We start from the raw sequence: 7887 nt of genomic DNA, 5'->3' as shown, positions 1-7887 counted from the left end.
CACCCCCCTTTAATAGCTATGTGACTGACACAAATTCAGCAGATGAAGCTTTGCCCAACATGCAGGTACTGTAATGGAGAAAAGAAGTTTTGCCTGCTGTCAAAACTGCTACATGAACTTTTTTCTTCCATAGGAACATGGGAAGCGGAGTCAAACCATGGGTCCATCTAGCTCAGTATCGTCTACACTGACTGGCAGCAGCTCTCCAGGGCCTCTCCCAGCCCTACCTGAAGCTGTGGATTGAATCCGGGACCTCCTGCATGCAAAGCAGATGCTCTACCACTGAGGTATGGCCCTTTTTTCCTCACTGTTCTGTAAATGACTAATAAGAATACAGTGGGGCCCCACTCATACGGCGGGTTACGTTCCAGACCCCCGCTGAAAAGCGAAACCCGCCAAAAAGCAGAACTCGAAATGGTGCCCGATGTCCGAAAAACGCCATAAAAGTGGAACAAGCGCTGTATGAGTGGGGCTTTACTCTAATTTTAGTCGCCGTATTAGCAGAATGCCAAAAAGCAGGCTGCCAAAAAGCAGGGCCCTACTGTAATGGGTACAGTTCTGATCACCCCAGCTCCAAAAGGATATTGTAGAACTGGAAACCAGAAAAGAGCACCCCAAATGATCAGGGAGCCTGAGCACTTTGCCTTAGAAGGCAAAACACATCATGACTTTTAGTTGAAGAGAAAAGGTGACTGAGAGGAAGAGAATACAAGAAGCGTTTATAAAATGATGGGTAGCGTAGAGAAAGAAGTATTTACTCCCTCTGCCACAGTATTACAACTTGGGGTCATCCAGTGGATGAAACTGGTTGGCTTGGCAGTAGATTTAGGAAAAGGAGGAAGAATATATGGTGGCTGCAAATGTCCAGAAAATACTGTCAGAAAGTAAGGCAGAAAATAAACAGTGTACCTTCTTGATCATGGGTGGCAAAAACTTGAGGCACTCTGTTACTTTTAAATGTGGAATGAATTTGTGTTGTTTAAATGAGAGCATGTTCTTTATTAGGTTGTTAAGCATTAATGACTGTATGGAAACTTTATGCTCAGAAATAATATTACATTGACTATCATTTGCTGGTCATGTCTTGCTTGTGGGCTTCCCAGTTGCATTGGGTTGGCTGCTTTGGGATAAACAATGTTGGATTAGGTGTAGGGTTGCCAGGTTCAGGGCCTGAGACGGATCTTGTATCTTTAGGAGAAGAGAAAGTCAGCCAAGTGCAGGTGTTGTTGCAACACTATAATGGGAAAAACCACAAGGTGGAATTCTCCCTTCTCCTTGCACAACTGTTAAAGATACAGCAGACCTCTTGGTTGCCAGGCCCAGCTTCCAAGAGGTCTTCTGTATCTTTAAAAGTTGTGCAGGGGGAAGGGAGAATTCCATCTTGTGATTTTTCCCATTACAGGGTTGCAGGAACACCTGCACTTGGCTGACTTTCTGTTCTCCTAAAGATACAGGATCAGTCTCAGGCCCTGAACCTGGCAACCCTCATTAGGTGGGCCGCTGGTCTCTTGTTATGATGTTTTATTTATTTTATTAATAGAGATATCTGCCGGTGGCTTTCACAACTTTCACATTAATTAAATAATCTGAGACAGTCTTCAGAGGCAGCCCTACACCTAGCCTGTTTCAGTAGTCTAACCTCAACTTATATTGTCGCCGCCATCCCAATAAAATAATGTATAAGGATTGGAACAAATGGCCCCTGTTTATTTTATCATTTATTTTCAGGATTTCTTTTCTGCAGAATTTGCAACCCTGCCTCAGACTAGTTTGCCACTGCAGGCCTGTGTATTTATTTCATTTTGAACACATATCATATTGTTTTAGGAACATAGGAAGCTGCCTTGTACCAAGTAAGGCCATTGGTCTATCTACTCACTTTATTATTATTATTATTATTATTATTATTATTAAATTTTATTTATACTCCGCCTTTCGGCCAAAGGCCCTCAAGGCGGTTTACAAGAAAAATAAACACAGGTATAAAAATATAGTAATATACAATATAAACAATACAATATACAAAAATTAAATTAAATAGAAACAATAATAATAAAATAAAATTTTATTTCTGAGTCGCCTATCTGGCCGAATTAACGGCCACTCTAGGCGACGTACATTAAAAGAATAAAATACAATATAAAATAGATAAGACCATCAATCATCTAACCCATTCTTTCAGTTAATAACACGCTAACAACTAACCCATCTCAGAAATCCTGTAGGCCTGCCTGAATAGCCAGGTCTTCAAGGCACGGCGGAAACCAATTAAGGAGGGGGCATGACGAAGATCAAACGGGAGGGAATTCCAGAGGGTGGGGGCCACAATTGAAAATGCCCTCTCTCTGGTCCGTACCAGCCTTGCTGTTTTAGTTGGTGGAACCGAGAGAAAGTCTTGTGCGGCTGATCTTGTCAGGCGGCATAATTGGTGATGCTGGAGGCGCTCCTTCAGATAAACTGGGCTGAAACCGTATAGGGCTTTAAAGGTCAAGACTAACACCTTGAATTGGGCCCGGTAAACAATTGGCAGCCAGTGTAGATCTACTAACACCGGAGTGATGTGATCACGACGACGGCTGTTCTTAATCAGCCGTGCCGCCGCATTCTGTATCAATTGTAATTTCCGGACCATTGTCAAGGGTAGCCCCACATAGAGCGCATTACAGTAGTCTAAGCGAGAGGAGACCAGGGCATGTATCACCCGTGGGAGCAGATGAACCAGAAGATAGGGTTGCAGCCTTCGTATCAGATGTAGTTGGTACCAAGCCACCCAGCTCACTGCCGAGATCTGAGCCTCCATGGACAGCTGGGAGTCTAAAATCATTATCAACACTGCCAAGAAAGAAGAGGTGGTGTTAGTGGGGGCGGCAGTTCTCGAGAGGCAGAAGGGTGACAGGCATTTATTACAGTGAAGCTGTTTGCTCGTTCAAACCAGTTTGCTGGTTATTGTCAACACCAGGGTTGGGGAATTTTTGGTCCTCCAGATGTTGCTGAACTACAACTCCCTTCAGCCTCAGCAAGCATTGCCAATGGCCAGGGATGATGAGAGTTGTAATTCAGCAACATCTGGAGGCCAAAGGTTCCCCGACCCTTACCTTCACTGACTAGCAGCGGCTCTCCAGGGTTTCAGGTAGGAGTCTTCCCCAGCTCTACTTAAGAGATACTGGGGACTGAACCTTGGACCTTCTGCATGCAAGGCAGATGCTCTACCAATGAACTACGGCCCTTCCCCATGTTAATCATGCCAATCAGTAAAGAGGGTGAACAGATGTAAAGAACTGGATCTGGCAGGTGGGCCAGATCTGGACCACCCCACTCCCATGGACCACTTTGACAGGTGGACAGGGACACCAATCTGTCAATTCCCTGATGTCATTATGACTTCAGGAGCTTGCTATCAGTGCCAATCAGATGACTGGTGCTGGTAGTGAGCCCCTTTGTCTGTCGACAGGTGCAGTTTGAAATGAAACTATGTCTGCAAACGGACATTTTTCTTCCGCAGACTGGCCAAGCTATCTGGAAAGCCAGCATGCAGAGGAAAAATGTTCTAGGCACAGTTTGGATCAAACTGCACCTGCAAGCAGACAACAAAGATGCTTGTTACTGGTGCACTTTAAGCTCTTGATTGTTCTTTTATAGCTGGTTCTTTACCTGCCCTACATCTGACATCGTATATCAACCGCAGGTGGTGCGGTTTGGGGAAAATTGCCTTGTAGGCTAAATCAGGGCCCTTGCCAGGCTTCATTAGGGCCGCAGGCTGGTGTCTTGCCACCATTGCATTATACTACCCCAGTTTTAATTAATGTAGCAACACATTCATAACGGGCTGCATAATGGGGGGGGGGACTGGATTTGGCCAAATTTGACAGGCGGATGGGACCACCCATCTGTCAATCATCTGACATCACAATAGATGGTTGATGGAGAGAGCTAAATTGACCTTGGCTGGCAAGGGTAAATGCTATCAAGATTAATTGTCTTAATTGTCTCTAGATTTTTCTATTTGTTTGTGGTTTTGCCAGTTTCTATGGACTTCAGACAATTGAAAAGTTGGTAGAAACATCTTGGATAGCTTTCTTTGGCTGGAAAAATGCCCCAGGATAGATTTTATCACAATACAATGTCCAAGGTCAAGGGGAGGACTTGCTGTCCCAAATTTGGGACTTTACTATGAAGTGGCCCAGATCGCATGGTTACATCTGTGGCTGTTCCCAGGGGAAACTAAGGTACCAAATGATTTAGAACAATTGGTAGACTCCTCTTTGCTCCCTGGTGTTCTAATAGAGAAAGAGTCAAACTTTTGTTCCACAGCTATGAAATTTCAGCTTAGGGTTTTTCTTCTTCTATAATTTGGATGAGTATGTGTATTTGAAGTCCTCGCTTTGCTCTCTGTTTGTTTTCCCTCCATTCCTTTGTTGTCCTCATTTTATTTAGATTGTATGCCTTTTGGGGCAGGGACTTGTTTTTATTTTATTTTATGTACCGTGCCATGTGCATCTGATGGTGCTATATAAATACATAATAATCTAATAATAATAATAATAGTAAGACAGCAACTACTGGGATAAATTTAAGCATATTTTAAACCTGGGAGTCTCACAGTGGATGTCAACTATTAGACACAAATTTTGCTAATATGTGACTAGCTGATTTTCTGACTTGGGACACTGAAGGAGTCTCAGGAACAAGGGACCTCATCATGCAAGGAAAACTAGGCAGGAAATCTCTGTGAAAACACTAGGATGGTCTCTACCCTGGTTCCAGTCTTTTCAAATAAGGAATCTCCTAACTGATTTACTAGGCCCACCGTTGATCCTTGGGATGCTACTAACTGGGAGAAGGCATTAGAAGGAGGGAAAAGATTGCTGTCAATAAATTATAATTTGCTGTTGGACCTGAAAATTAAAGAGCCCATATCCTGGAAAAGGTGGGAAAGAGACATAGGAAATCCCATCTCGGATTAGATCTGGTTAAAAATCTGGGATTCAGTTGAGGAGCGGTCTCATTCTTCATCAATAAGAGAGTTTCAGTATAAGTTAATGCTTAGATGGTATCTGACACCAGAATGTTTAAACAAAATGCTGTCAGCTAATAATTTTAGGTGTTGGACGTACCATGTTGTTAACACCAGTCTTAAACATATGTGGTGGGACTGTCCTGTTGTCTCTACATACTGGTCCTAGATGGTTTGTACCATAGCAGGTACAGTAGGTTACCCTCTAAGAATAACTTTGATATTAATAATTTTCCAGATTATACCTGAAGAGATAAGTTGTTGGTGCTTACAATGACTGTGGCAGCAAAAATTACCGGGGCCAGAAGGCGGAAAGTGGTGCAGCCGCCTGTTAAAAATGAGTGGCAATTATGGATAAGCTAACTGACAAGGAATGGATTCTCAAGAGGTATGGAGTTCAAGGATAGGTAGACAAGTTTTATTCATTTTTGGAATAATAGACACAGGAAATCACATCCTTGTTTTAGTAATTATTATCTTATGTTTATGGTTAATACTCTATAACAGCCTTTCCTAACCGGTGTGCCTCCAGATGTTGTTGGACCACAACTCCCATCAGCCTCAGCCATTGGCAATGCTGGCTGAGGCTGATGGGACTTGTGGTCCAACAACATCTGGAGGCACACTGGGTGAGAAAGGCTGCTCTATAATATTGTGCAGCTTTAGCATCTTCCTTGGTTATTCCTTGATCATGATCTGTATGTCACCTTGTTCCTTTCTTTCTTTTCCTTTATTTTGCTTCTTCCCCCCCAGCTTTTTCTGATTGGGTATTAAGTATTTTTCTATGTAACATTTAAAATTTTAAATAATAAAGAAAAGAAAATAACATCTGGTGATGGGGGCCTTTGAAGTGCCAACAGTCATCAGGACTTCAGAGCAGCGGGCAGGGCTTGCAAAGACCCTGGCACAGTGCTTTGAAGCGCTGGCGGTCAGCTGACCGGCAGCAATTCACAGCACTGCGCCAGGGTCTTTGCAAGCCCTGCCTGGTGCTTTGAAGAGTTTCTTTGAAGGCTTGCAAAGAGCCCTTCAAGGACCGGCCGGCAACAGAGTTCCCTGTGGGTAACTCAGTTGATCCCCGGGAGCTTGAACTGAGTGGCTATCAGTTGATGGGAGCAGCTGTACTACTGATCTCAGCGGAAAAGGTGAATTGATAGGCACTTGCTTCAAGCTCCAGTTTTCTGCTGGGATCTTTTCAGCTGAGATCAGTACCACAGCTGCTCCTAGCTGGCTTGCTCTCACCACCAATCAGCTGCCAATGCCCAAGGGAGCATGTTTAAGGCTCTCAGTTGTGCATTGGCAGCTGCATCTTTACCTGGCCCTCACCTGACATCACATGTGACGCCAGGAATGGGGCAGGTAGGCATGGCTTGGGGATACAGCCTTATGGCAGGCCAAACTAGAGCCTCTTCTGGGACTAATTTTACCAGTGGACCAGAGGTTGTCCACCTCTGCTGTATGACGATGGTCTCTAGTCCATAATCCAGGGTAAATCTTGTCTCCATGTTATGCCTGCAACCACACTATCTTCTTAGGGAAGTTATTTTAATGTTATTTCTGTTATTCAGAGTAATATGGCCTGATCCATCAGGATTTCTCTTTTTAAAGTTTTATTTCAAAGGTGGCCTTGAAAATGGAAATGGACTGCCTTTAAGTTGATCCCGACTTCTGGCTACCCTATGAACAGGGTTTTCACGGTAAGCGGTATTCAGAGGGGGTTGACCATTGCCTCCCTCTGAGGCTAGTCCTCCCCAGCTGGCTAGGGCCTGCTCAGCTTGCCACAGCTGCACAACCCAGCCCCTTCCTTGTCCACAACTGCCAGCTGGGGGGCAACTGGGCTCCTTGGGACTATGCAGCTTGCCCATGGCTGCACAGGTGGCAGGGCACATAACCCCTGAGCCACTCCCTGTGGGGGTGATCTTTAGCTGGCCCTTGACACCCAGGAGACATGAGCGGGGATTTGAACTCACAGACTCTGGACTCCCAGCCAGGCTCTCCTCCCCTTACTTTGTGTGAATTTATTTAATTTAAAAGGCTTCTAGCCACTTTTTAGACAAAACTGCCTCTCAAAGAGGTTTTATCATCAAATAAAAATATAAAGCAGTAAAACATTAAAAACCCTTAAAATATCCAATTACATAAAAAAAGAACCAGCATAACAACAAAAATAGCTCATCTAAGCCTACAGAACCACCTCCAGCATCCTAAATTAACCCCACGTGGCCTCAATTAAAGGGCACGACAAATAGATGAGTCTTTAAGGCCTGTTTAAAATAAACCAGATATGGGTCTACCATCTTTTGTTGGGCTGATAGTCCAGGAGGATCAGTTGCTATTTCCTCAATGGGAATTAGCTGATAGGAGATGTTTCCTTAATTAGCAGTCTACGTGCAGTGTGGGATCTAAGATGAGTGCTCTCTTGGTGCTGGGATGTGGGCCAAAAAAGATGTAACTTGATTTTCAGCAGTTGGAGGAACCTGGAGTATTAGGAGTTTTAGTGAACATCTGAGGTGTGGGTTGTAGCCTTGGTGTCTCTCTCTCTGCACTGTAAATATTCCTCTTTGAAAATCTGATGCAGGATTAGCTGTTGTGCTGCCTGCTTTTGGGGTCTCCTTGCAGATGTGTAAATAGGCAGAGATTTCCAAAGACACCAGTCTCCAGTGCTCCTTCCCTTTTACATCACAAAGAAACAGACCCCGGAGAGAGGCAACCCTCCCATCCTGTCTTTCAGGGCAGTGGGCTGATATAGTTTTTTTAAAAATATAACAGCTAGATTTATGGGCAGGGGGGAGGTTAGTGGTGGTGAGCTTTCCCCCCCCCCGTGCTTTGCAGATGGAGGGGCTCTTTTGTTGCTTGGAGGACCGAAGCAGCTTTGT

General features: G+C 44.3%; 1 protein-coding gene across 5 annotated transcripts in view; it reads left to right on the top strand.

Annotated features, from left to right (window-relative positions):
* The first annotated feature begins 152 nt into the window (after nt 1-152).
* Nucleotides 153-7887, top strand: part of STX1B (syntaxin 1B) — a 91423-nt gene continuing 83688 nt past the window's right edge. For all 5 annotated transcript variants that reach the window (XM_061588535.1, XM_061588537.1, XM_061588536.1 and 2 more), the window contains exons 1-3: nt 153-287; nt 5253-5402; nt 6620-6708. The gene's annotated coding sequence lies outside the window, so the exon portion shown is untranslated. The remainder of the gene's footprint in view (nt 288-5252; nt 5403-6619; nt 6709-7887) is intronic.

The sequence above is a fragment of the Rhineura floridana genome, chromosome 11 (genome assembly GCF_030035675.1).
Source record: "Rhineura floridana isolate rRhiFlo1 chromosome 11, rRhiFlo1.hap2, whole genome shotgun sequence".
In the NCBI taxonomy this organism is placed as follows: domain Eukaryota; kingdom Metazoa; phylum Chordata; class Lepidosauria; order Squamata; family Rhineuridae; genus Rhineura; species Rhineura floridana.
The sequence above is the reverse complement of the archived record's forward strand: the minus strand, read 5'-3'. Positions and strand labels throughout refer to the sequence as shown.